At 40.9% G+C, this 12,988-nt stretch overlaps 1 protein-coding gene across 1 annotated transcript in view; it reads right to left on the bottom strand.

Moving 5' to 3' along the window:
- Window positions 1-4,825, bottom strand: part of LOC311081649 (neoverrucotoxin subunit beta-like) — a 29,268-nt gene extending 24,443 nt beyond the window's left edge. The window contains exon 1 of the mRNA XM_084112248.1: window positions 4,729-4,825. The gene's annotated coding sequence lies outside the window, so the exon portion shown is untranslated. The remainder of the gene's footprint in view (window positions 1-4,728) is intronic.
- Window positions 4,826-12,988: the final 8,163 nt, after the last annotated feature.

Below are 12,988 nucleotides of genomic sequence, written 5' to 3'. Positions count from 1 at the left end.
TCCCAGAACTCACTGCCCGGACTCATCACTGATTGCATTCACCTGTATCTCATTACCTTGTTAGTATCAGCCTATTTATTCCATGGTCACTCATTCACTAACAGCGAAGTTTTGTTTGTGTCACACTGCATTTCTGAGCATTCTCCCTGGTTTCATGTCTTTTGTTGTTTATTTTTTATTTCTTGCCCTGTTCCCTGGGTTACCCTTTTGCCTCTGACCCCTGCCTGTTTTGTTTGTTTGTTTTTACGGACTGTTTTGTTTTTACCTCCCCTCCCCTCCCTCCTCAAGTCACTGAAAGTTCATTAAGAATGTCTATATATCACACATGGTGTATCTTGTGAATATGTTGTTTTTTCCTTTTCATGTTTGGTATCATTTTATTGACGACGACAACGAACAGCACACGACAGCAGTGAGTTTTTTTTGTTTGCTGCGCCACGGCGCGAAGCGACCATTGTGTTTAAGGTCTCTCCGCTCCCAAGCCACGCTACAGGCCTGCAACGTGTCCTCCTTTGACTATCTGGGTATTCATTTCATTTTATTTTATTGAGTGGCCACTTAGTCATTTGCCGGCTTAGCTTTAATTGTGGGGAATTGAGTGTTTTTGTATAATTGGTCATTTGACTGAACTGTGTTTCATTTGAATTGCACTTTTGATATTTGAACTGTATATGTAAATACTATATTTTTTTCAGTAAATAGTTTAAACGTATTTCTGTTGCAGATTTTCATTACATTGGGTTTATGATATTGATAATTTTGATACTTAAAGCAAGATAATATTATTAAGTTTACAGTAGCCTGGTTTAAAGTGAAAGTGTTTATTAACGCTGATTAAGATAGCCTAAGTGACATTTCAATTGATGCTTATTGCACTTATAGTATTGATAGCCATTTAAAAGGGTAGAACAATAATGTAACTTTAAAAGTTAATGCTTATTTAACCAAGTACTTGAGATAGCCGCATACAATTAGTGTTTCACTTTCATTTAGCTATAAAGACACTGTATTGTCATTTTTGCATTAAGTTAAAAGCTACTATTAAGGTAAATGCTAACAAGTAACTTATAATTAGGGAATTACAGTAGAGTATTAATTAATATTAGAGAGAGAGATCTCTCGCCACATAGGAATTCGGGGAGCGCACTCCACGCTAATAGCTAGACACGCTAGGGGGCGCTACAATGAATTAAAATGATATTGTCAGATATCAACCTATTGGGTAAACAATAAGTTTGGTCGACATGAATAAAATGCTCCATAACTTATTTCAGTCTCATTGCCAACACCTTTGACAAAAGTTTGTAGTCAGTGCAGAGTAGAGCAACTGGCCGCCAGTTCTCGATCTCTTGTAAATCCCCTTTCTTGGGGAGAAGAGTGAGGATTGCTCTCCTGCAGCTCAATGGTAAGTGTCCTTTACCGTAATTTCCGGACTATAAGCCGCAACTTTTTTCCCACGCTTTGAACCTCGTGGCTTAAACAACGACGCGGCTAATTTATAGATTTTTCCCGCTTTCACAAGCTTCATGCCGCAAAAAAACGGAGTAAAAAAACACATTCTGTGATGTGCTCAGTTTTTTGGCGGCATGAAGCTTTCATTAGAGTAGACCAATGAAATTGCCGAACGGGTTAAACAACTTTTTTGTTTACTGTTTAGATAAAGTCCAGCGCGCTCAAACTTCCCATCATTCTGATTATGGTAGTCATTTTGTCACCCTCATCATGGCAAAGACACGAAGAAATGCATATGATGCAGCTTTCAAGTTGAAGGCGATTGATCTGGCTGTTGGAAAAGGAAATAGAGCTGCTGCACGGGAGCTTGGTCTTAATGAATCGATGATAAGACGTTGGAAACAGCAGCGTGAGGAATTGACTCAGTGCAAAAAGACAACTAAAGCTTTCAGAGGGAAGAAAAGTAGATGGCCCGAACTAGAAAATGAGCTCGAAGACTGGGTCAACACACAGAGAGCAGACGACCGAGGTGTTTCAACTGTGCAGATCCGACTGAAAGCCATAACAATCGCCACCGCAATGAAGTTTGAGGATTTTAGAGGTGGACCATCCTGGTGTCTCCGATTTATGAGACGTAAAGGCCTGTCCATTAGGGTACGGACGAGTCTGTGTCAGCAGCTCCCTCCCAACTACAAGGAAAAAGTTTCAAACTTCCACAAATTCTTTTTGTGAAACTGATGCAATCTTTGCACTGATGCAAAGATAGCGGAGCATTCCATTGGCCCGCAAGACCTCATAAATATGGATGAGGTTCCTCTGACATTTGACTTGCCTCTCACTCGGACTGTCAACAGGAAAGGCGAATCATCCGTCACGCTGAAAACATCTGGGCATGAAAAAACTCACTTCACCTGTGTTCTGAGCTGCACGGCATCGGGAGAAAAGCTTCCACCAATGGTGATTTTTAAACGCACAACGATGCCAAAAGAAAAATTCCCGAGAGGAATTGTTGTGAAAGTCAACAAGAAAGGATGGATGACGGAAAGCCTAATGCATGAATGGCATACGGAGTGTTACGGCAAGCGACCGGGAGGATTCTTTCACAGGAACAAGGCATTGCTCGTTTTGGACAGCATGAGGGCCCACATAACAGTTTCGGTGAAAGAAGCCATCAAGCCATCAGGACAAACTCAATTCCAGCTGTGATTCCTGGGGGCACAACAAAGTATTTGCAGCCACTCGACATCAGTGTATATCGTGCATTTAAGGTGGTGCTCCGTGTTCAGTGGGAGGCTTGGATGACAGATGGGGAGAAATCCTTCACTAAAACGGGCCGCATGCGAAGAGCAACTTATGGTCAAGTCTGCCAGTGGGTCCTGACAGCATGGAGCATTGTCAAAAAATCCACTATCATCAACGGGTTTCGAAAGGCTGGACTGCTGCATGTTGAAGAGGGCAGCATGAGCTCAGCCGGGAATTTGCCTCCGGATGAAAGTGACGAGAGAGACAATGAAAATGATCCAATATCGGATGAAGCAATTCTGAGGCTATTCAACTCCGACACCGAAGGAGATGACTTCAGTGGTTTCAGTGCACAGGAGGAGGAAGATAGTGACCAATGACTTTCTTGGTAGGCCACTGTTTACTAATTCTTTATTTTCGTTGCAAGCCGTATTTCGTTAAATTTTCGTTAAAGCCTATTTTTTTTCCGTTACAAGCCGTGTTTCATTAAAGCCTGTGTACCGGTAGGCACCTGCGGCTTATAGACATGTGCGGCCCATATTATGTTCAAAATATTTTATTTTTTTTAATTCAGTGGGTGCGGCTTATAGTCAGGTGCGCTCTATATTCTGGAAATTATGGTACTTAAACTGTCTCTGAGAACAAGCAACAAATCTCAGCCAATCACAGGCCAGAAAACTTCCACAAAGTCCACAGGAAGGCCATCAATGGCTGGAGCTTTACCGCTTTCTAGACACTGCAATGCAGAATGTAGTTCATCAGCAGAGATCGGTGCATCCAACTCTACATTATCCTCCTCGGAAACCCTCATAGAAGGACTGCGCCTTTAACAAATGACATTTCATTTCTTAACTTTAAACAAACTGATAAGGGAAACTCTCTTTGCATCCTCTCTGGCAACATTGATGTTTAAAGAACCCAGCTTTATGTCACACATAGCAAATGTTAATTTGCATTTTAACAAAACAGAGAGGTTAACACAAACAAAGAAAAAGAAAAACAAAAGACACTTAACCATCATAAGCTATTTAACTTTTATCATAAATTATTTAGACGAAAAATGTATTGGTCTGTAAAGGTCAGTTGGCCGGGGTGTTCTGTATTTTCATGAATAGTTTAACTGAATCAAGGAACAACTTTAAATCTGGGAAAAACTCATCAACTTTAACTGATCTCAAGCCTTTGGTTCTTTGTAAAAAGGACTGAATTTTGGTGAAAGAGTAAGCACTCTCCACATCCATCTGTGTGTCTCCACCAACATCACTTTCAGACTCTTCGTGTTCATCAACCCATCATCTGACTGAGAAGAACAGCTCATGGGATTCGTCTTTGACACTTTTGTAACTTGTTCAGTGTTTGATTTATTTTCTGTATTTTTTTAAATTTGGAAATGTCAGCGTCCAACAAAACCTCTTCCTCATTAAACAACACTGACTCAGCAACTCTAGTTGCGGTTTGACCAACATTTAATTCCTCTTTTAAAACATCTTGTGCGTTTTCAAGATCTATCTACCTATCTATCTTAAAACTACTTCAAACTACTTTTAAACTTCAAACTAATTTAAACTTCAGATTACTTTAAACTTCTTCAAATTTTCTGGTCCAAACTTTCTCAAGCCAACTTAAAGTTCTCGACAAACTTTTTAATCTAGTATTATTATTATTATTATTATTATTATTATTATTGAGCATTTTCACATAGGTGAAATAAAAACAGTAAATAATTGATCATATTATTTATTCGGGTTTCTTCCTTTAAATATCACAATCCAGACACTTTAATTGGAGAGTATAGATTTTCTGTAGCCATCAAAAATACATCTGTTTGTCATAATCGATCTTCTCACTAAAGATGATCGTCTGTGAACCAACGCCTGGCCTACAGAAGAGCGGAAGTGTTGAACATTTACATTTTTACTTTCCACCTCTGTATATTTCAGATTGTAAAGAGTCTGTAAATTAATCTAAACTAAAAGCAGAATCCCTAGAGCTCGATATCATTATAATCCTGAAGATTAATTCCTGAAGACTTACCGTGATGTGATATTTGTGCCGGTGTAAAATATGTGTTGGCTCTCTGTCACCCTGTTTGAGTTTGCATTCTATGATCTGTCTACGCTTTCGCTTCCTCTCTATGGTTTTTCTCTATGGAGTCGCTGAAAACAGAGACGTGAAGTCTGAAGACACTTTCTGCTTTCCGTAGTGACGCTCACGTGATGTTTGCTTACTTTACCACAGCTTTACCTCAGATATCAACAACAAATAAACCCCGTCCATCTCCAGACATCAGTCACATCAAGTGTCTCCAGGAATGGTTTATATTCTGAATTAAGTGATGAGAGTCGGCCTGTGGACATTTATCAAGAGCGCTGTCAATCACAACACTGAAATCCCCACCTATAACAAGTAGAGAGTTTGTGAATTCAGTCAGTCAGTACAGTCTTCTGCTTTCTATAAACTCAAGAGAAGTAGCATTCTCAAACCTTCAATTAAATCCAGAAATATTGGCCATAATATTATGTCAAGTTAAGATCAATGACATTACACAGAAATGTCCATATGAATCACAGTCTGAATGTAACGGATTCTCTTTAAATGCATTTCTTCATCACTGCACTTCTCTGCTTTGGTCTTCTTTATCTTCAAGTCTTCTCCCTCTGAACATACACGTATTTGATTAATAAGGTACGACATCGGATCATTCTGTCAAACTATTAGTTCAGTTGATTCAGTGTTTGGAAAAGCTCAGTTTCTCAGCTGATGTGACATTTGAGACGATTCTGAAATATGGTCTTCTAATCGATTCAGGATTATCCAGAAATTACATCATGTGACATACAATGTTGTGAATTTCACCTAAGATTCTGTGTCATTAATGTTTCCATCAGAGATTTGTTTCCATCTTCTTGTGTTGTCTTGTTCCTGCAGATAATTAAAGGTGGAAGAATCTTTTGAAAAGTGTTTAACATTAAATAATTTTGTTCATAGTCAATTATACAGACCTGTATCGTGTGTTAAACAGGACGGTCCAGTGTGCGCTCATATAGAATATATAAATCTCAGTAATCGGCACATTACCAGAGCTTTAGTCTTATTATTATCGCCTACACCTAAAAATTATGGCATTACTATCACATTACTATGTTATGTTTATAACATCCTGAAAGTCAGTTGTCGTGAAGTAAAAGCACAGAGTTTGTGATAAAGTTTCCCTCAGAAAAGCTCCTGTCAGACTCCCTTTGCGAGCGCTGGTTTGTCTCCATTCACTAATCTGATATAAAGAGAGGCACAGGCACATTAATAACTGAGAGAATGAAAAACACTAATGCCACATAATCCAAGAAAGACTGAATAAGGCCGAGTCTGAAACTAGTCTCTACTGAGAATCAAAGCTTGTTGAGATTGAAACAAACACTCGCTGATATCTGATGTCTTCCTTCCAGATGATTCTGTCTAATCTGAGGAGGATTCGTTACGATCAGAAATATTTCACACATTTCAGTTTGTCTTATTGACCCTGAACAGCTTCTGTGTGTCTTTGATTATAAACACACACAAATATCATCTTGACTTTGTCATGTTCATGATAGAGATGTTTCAGTGTGAGCTGAGGCACAGAGGCTGGTGTGTGTGTGTGTGTGTGTTTGTTTATATTACATTGTGGGAACCAAATGTCCCCACAAGGATAGTAAAACATGAGATCACCTCCATTGTGGGGACCAGCCAGCGGTCCCCATGAGGGAAATGGGTTAATAAACATACTAAATTATATTTTTTTGAAAATGTAAAAATGCAGAAAGTGTTCTGTGATGGGTAGGTTTAGGGGTAGGGTTAGTGTAAGGGGACAGAATATACAGTTTGTACAGTATAAAAACCATTACGTCTATGGAGAGTCCCCACAAAGATGTGTGCGCCTGTTTGCGTGTGTGTGTGTGTGTGTGTGTGTGTGTGTGTCGCTCCTGTCATATAAAGCTGTTGTGCTCGTGGAGATCTAATAAAGGATAAAACACCCTCATTTCAGAAGAAGATGTTGAATGTAATGATGTGATGTTCAATGTCCACACTATCCACCCTAAACAGTGTGTGAGATTAGAATAAGTGTGTCTCAAAGAAGCAAGCATTTTTCAGAGAGAGAGATGAGAAAATCTTGTGGTGATTTAATTGCCGTCTGAATCCACATCTCTGAGTTTACAATAAGAGATTCAAAATCCACTGTTTAAATCCTTTTTGATCACTGCCGAGCACCGTACGTAAGAGGTACACTTTTATTACTGAAATGCTGTAAAGTATTTCCAAGAACAATATTTCATCGCAGCTCCACCTCAGCGAACACAAATGGGAAAGAGAAGAAAGCACGTAAAAAATTAAAATGGTTATTATGGCAGCAATATATGATACAATTTTAAAATACGTAGGCTAGGCTAGTATAGGCTATTATAGTTTGAATTATTTTTATAATATCCCATGAGTCCTAATAAATGCAATTTCAACTATTTATGAAGTGCTTCTTTTATAAAGAACACCTGTATCTCGCATAACTCAGTGAATCAGCCCCTGCACTAGAGAATAACTGATTCTCCAGCCGTCGACATCAGCAGATTCAGCGGCATCGCCACGGACAGCAGCGGGTAACGTCACACGTAAGAAGGAATCTTTGTAGTTTGGTCTAGTTTCCTTTTAGTAGTAAACAGACATGGTATATAAGATTTTTTTTTACTACTTAAAGAAAACGTACCAATTTGGTATTTTAACAACGTTTTTAAAACGTTGTACTACAACATTACCTAATTGCAACCAAAATACAACGTTGTGAAAAGTTGTAAAAATGTTTTGTGTTTGCTGGGTATTCACATGAAAATTCTCACCAACAACATATATTAGACCTTGTAGCAACAATGACATCTGCTTTTCACATTAAGTGAATCATGAGGGTGTCGAACACATCGTCTTTGTCCTTAGGGAGGCAGCTCTGGTTAATTATTCCCCACGGGGTAATTTTCCAGCGCCCGTGTGGCTGGGGTTCCCCCCAGTTCAGCGTGAACTTCCCGTGACTTTACAGCCTAGTGACATTCCAACACACACACACACACACACACACACCATTCATGGAGCTTTTCAGAGAAAAGTACCCCTAAAATGTTTGATATGTGTAAAGACATTAGCTCAAAGGGGAAATATTAATACTAATCCATAATTACCAATTATGATTAATTATTAATATTTGGGTCAGTTAATTAGATTAACTTTGAGGTACGCCAAATTAATATTACAATCAATTAATCAGTTCCAACAAACTCTTTGATTATTCATTTATTCACCCCCCTTTCCCCAGTAACAGCAGAAACTGCGTTGTTGTCGGCTGAGAAGCGCTGAGAGAGAGAGAGGCAGGGCTAACGGAAGGGCCTTTTAAAGCTTAACCAAAAGGCACGCCTTGAACCAATCAGAAAGAGGGAATTTCTGGCGGGAGTTTCCTTTGTGGGAAAGATTTACGACGCTGTCTCAAGCCCTCTTTTTCTGTTCATTAATACTCAGATAGATATAACAAATCCACACTGCATTCTAAGAGAAGGTGATGTACATCAAAGCGTGAGTCATCAAATGAGGATTAATTTGATAGGAGACATGATACAGGTAAAGTTACAATGACCGTTGGTTGTATAATAAAATACATACCATGGTGTATACATAATAGGACACAAAACATCACAATCATTCACACAGTTTCTGGGATCCACGTTCATTTCTAGATCAGTTAGTTTCTGATTAATGCAGTGAAGTCTGCATGGAAGATTGTTTCTGTCCCCCCATTGTCTCTCTCTTACACATGCAGCCACATACCTTTTGGTCGTAAACCCCCCTGTGTTTCCTGTAACAAGACACCATCCTGCCAGTGTGTTAGCGTCATTTGGGATGTTAAGTTTTGGTGAAAGTTTCACAGTGAGTTTGCTGGATTATTCATTAAATAAATGAATTGTGTGTGTCCGATTGGTCCAGACGCTACATATTTCCCCCCTTTCGATCGTTGTTGTCCCTCTCAAGGACAACCACGAACGACGTTTAAAGTGCGGAAGGATCAGACACACCTCTGTCATACCAGGCTGGAAGGCCATGGTGGCCTCTGGTTGCTGGTGTTTCCTGGAGCGGTGGTCGTTCCATCAGGTGATGTAGACAGTAGCCAAGTACAGGTCTTTGAGTTGGTGCAGCAGGTGTCGGTGCAGCAGGTGCCATGACAGGGTGTCACCTGTCATTCTGAAGTCAATTAGTTTTGGGGCAGGTGTTTGCTTGTGGTTGCAGGAAGTGGTTAGGGCTCTATGTAGCATAGAGTGGTTTTCAGGCCGACCTAGTGCTGGTGGCAGGAGGTCAGAAGGTAGTCTGAAGGATTGAAGTGTTGCTCCATCCTTATGGCGGTGCTGATGTGAGCTTGCCTAAGCTGGGGTAGCTCTGAGTCAGGTGTGTCCAGCTGTCCTTGTGGAGCCTCCGATTGACACCTGTGTGAATGGTGTGGAGGAGGATGTTGTCGTTGACAGCCGTTGGTCATCCTGTGGTGTTTGCAGGTGGAGGGTGCTGTCATCCATGGCTTCTCCAAGGGCTTGACTGTTACCTGGGTTGTTGCCAGGGTGACAGTTCTGCGCTGGTGCTGGGCATGCTCAGTCCAGCTGCGTTGAATCTGGTTTAAAACTCAGTCTCTAGCTGGTGTGTGAGGCTTTGAGCACAGGTCCGCTCCTTGTGGGACGCTGTGATCTTTATGTAAGGTTGTGTACCTTCTGCTTCACACCCATAAGGTGGGGTAAGGAGATGATACTCTTGATCAGCCTGGTGAGGCTATAACTCTGGCTTGGGTCATGGGTCGTTGATCCTCTTCTCTCAAGGTGCAGTTGCGTTTGGCTCTGGTGTTGTAGGATGTCAGCAGCCTTGGTGGAACAGTGTTCCTCGTGAGGGCTTGTCAGTTCTTTCGTTCTCCTGTCTGGTTAGGGTCAGGTTAAACAGAGGATCTGCGACATTTTTGACACCCTAGGGGTGAGAGGCTAATGCATGACCCTAAAGAGTTCAGAGCTAAGGTTTGATAGGTTAGCTAGGTATGTAGCATAAAGCTAGGTGTTTATGTGTAGCTTGTCAAGTGTGTCTTGTATCCTTATCATCTTAGCTGTGGGTGTTAGTAGGCTAAGACTTTTTCTGAAAAGGGCATAAGCCAAGAGGAAATAAATGACTTAAGATGGTTCTTATGGCTAAATTATTTCTCTGGACTTAACTGGTGGTTCACAACGGGCTTGGCGAAGTGAATGATAGTAGGAAAAGGACAGTTTTCCTATTCAGATTATGCTTATTATCAATCCTCAGGACTATAGTTATGCCCTAGTAATCGTTGAGATTACTTGTTTTGCAGGGTCATAAGAATGAGTGCACTTGTTGAAAATAAACAAAACCACAAATAAAGGTCTCTGGTTCCTTCTGGGCCCTATGGGGACTGGAACCACATTAGAACAAGAGGGGAAATGTAAATAAATCAAATAAATGAAAGAATAGACAAGTGAACAGCTGGCGGCTATTATTATCAAGTAAAATAAAATAAAAAGGGCTTAAATAAGTGATCAAAACAGCAGGAATGATCTGAAATTGGGAATAATCAATAGCACGAGTGGCTAAACTTTTGATGTGCTTGGACCAGACTCCATAGTGGGTCACAGCTGCTGTGTGTTTAAGACACACGGTCCCTGTGTGCGTGTCCTTACAAAAGTTTAGTCAACATGCTGGTGAAAATCCTCATGACTATAAGAATTCTTCTCTAGATACACAGTTTACGTGTAATTAAGTTTAGATTTAATTTACAAGGTAACTGCAAATTTTAGCCGACAGCACTCAGCAAGGACTACTCCTAAACTAGTGGCGGTAGAATTCAGCTGGGAAGAATTGAAAGTAAGGAAAGAGAAAGTGAGAGATCAGAACCCTAACTGGGCTAGAGGCAAAGTAGGTTAGATCACTTTGCACTGTGCACAGCACAAGCCGTAGTTAAAGGCTTCAAGTAAATGATGCTAACCGCTAACTGTAGCAGTTATTATTTAGCTTGGTCTAAGCTGAACGGACGCTAGTTAGGTTAGCTTAGCCATCTAGACTGGTTTGTTTACAATATGACATTACGCGTTTGCACTTCCTGTGACACGTCGTTGTCAAGGGAACCATGTCAGGGCAATTCAACAGTCTATGAAGAATGTCTGCACATTTTAAATGAGTTATACATGTTTAAACAAGTTAAAATGTGGCGCCTATACTTTGAGTCTTTCCAAAACTTGATGTTACATTCAGTAAAATGCAAATGTGGTTTGTCATTTGAAACTTTTACTCGTGTAATGCTTCTCTTTACTTTAAACAACTTCTTCTACTTGTTTAAAAGTAAGGAAATGGGTTTGCTATAAGTTAAAGCTTGTCTAAGCATACAAGGTTACGTCCATCTCATGCATAAATATTGACTTTCAGCGAGTGAAACAATCTTGATCACTAAGTAGCTCTGCTTGTAGATGCAGCCAAAATTTAGATGAATTACATCAATCTAACAATAATTTGTAAGGCCTTTACATTGCAGAAAGGGGAGCATCACCCAAGTCTACGTGTATAACACTGTACTGAGATTTCTTCGTCAGAAACAGATTAAACAATACTGCAATTTGGATTCCTCCAGTCAAGGCAGAATAATAAATGCTGGTACAGCATGCCGCTGAGTTGAGCTTCTTTGTCAAACAGACTTACGCTTTAATGCTGGAATTACCGATACTAGTTAAAAATCTAAGACTTTTTCACTTTTAGTAGAGATGTCAGTTTCAGCTATCATTTTATCTGCATTTAAACAAGCCAGTAACCAGTGATCAAGATGCGTATCGCATGGTGCGTCCTATTTGGATCGGAGTGATCAAATGCGCACTTTAGGATAACAGTAGTTAAACGAAGGGCCGCTATGTTAGTTTATGCAGCTCATGTGGTTTGATTACTTTCTGGCGTCGGAGTGACGCATGCCCTATTTAAGGTTAGGGTTTCCTGTAACAAGTCATTGTCATGTAAACTAATATGCAGCAGGGCCAATTTCAACCAGATGGTGGCAAATGTCTGTATGGTTCGAAAGCAGTGCATAGTCTGTTGGCACGTGGAGCTTACGTATGCATTCAAGATTTTCTTTAAGTCAGTAAAATTCTAATTTTGCTAATGCCGCTTCCTGCTTCTGTTGAGCACATATTTTCATCTACTTTAAAAGTCCTATGTCCTATGCTGACTATGAGTATGTATGACTATGTAGCAGCGGCTTGCATTATGGTTGTGCTGTGTGTCTTCTGGTTTTTGCTGTTCAGAGTCAGTGGGGTTTAGCTGAGGAGGCCTCAGGTGTTAAAGGCATTCTGCGTCAAGTCACACATCGTTGAGTGGGCACTGCATGGAGCTGCCAGAAATGGTGACTAACTGGTTTTGGAGGAAAAGGTTCTTGGAGCTGGTGTTTGACTCGGTCACAGGTTCGTTGCAAGTTCCAAGTTAAGCTCGTTCGGAGTCTGTGGTAGTAGCACAGGCACTTTTAGGTCTGTTTGGTGTCTGGGCAGTGCCCAGTCTGCATACAGACTCTTAAGTCTGAGAATCCTTTTATGATGGCTTGTTCCAGCTGCTGGTGGTGCCACAGCCAAAGCCAGCAGTGCCACTCTTGGCTGGATGTGATCCAGAGCAGATGGAGTCTGTCTTGGTGTGTCACACCGGTTGAAGACTGCAGGTGAAAATAAATGTCTCATAGATTGGCAGGGATGTTTCTGACCATTCGCTTGAGATCTTGGAGTATCACTTCATGTGTCGTTTCAGGGTTTGTCTGAATTAAACCTTTTCCTCTGCGCCTGCAGAGGCTCTCAGGACACTGGCGGATGATTGTCGAGCCGAGGGTTTGACTCTTCCCCACTTTGTGCAGTGCTGGGGGTGCTTACGTGACTGAAGTTTAGCAGGATACATCATTCTTGCGGGGTCCGTTTGCAGGTGGTTGGACTGTTTCAGTTCTGTTCAGGACCACATTGCGTTTGTCTATAATGTTGCAGCATTGCTGAGTCAGTGTTTGGACTTCAGCTCTGGCTGGACACTGATGGCTTTAGTGTCTCTCTTTGAGCTCAACCAGTTTTTTAAGTTCATTTACCTCCTGTTTGAGGCCTGAGGGAGCGTGGCCAAGGAGAAGATGATGCTGGTCAGCTCTTGGTGGCTCAGGCTGGGTGTCAGACGTCCGCTTTCATTGTCGTCTAACGGTTCCCTTCTCTGCCTCGGCAGGTCGTTGTCTGCTTCAGGC

Source organism: Abramis brama (genome assembly GCF_963993115.1).
Source record: "Abramis brama genome assembly, chromosome: 4".
Taxonomy (NCBI): domain Eukaryota; kingdom Metazoa; phylum Chordata; class Actinopteri; order Cypriniformes; family Leuciscidae; genus Abramis; species Abramis brama.
The sequence above is the reverse complement of the archived record's forward strand: the minus strand, read 5'-3'. Positions and strand labels throughout refer to the sequence as shown.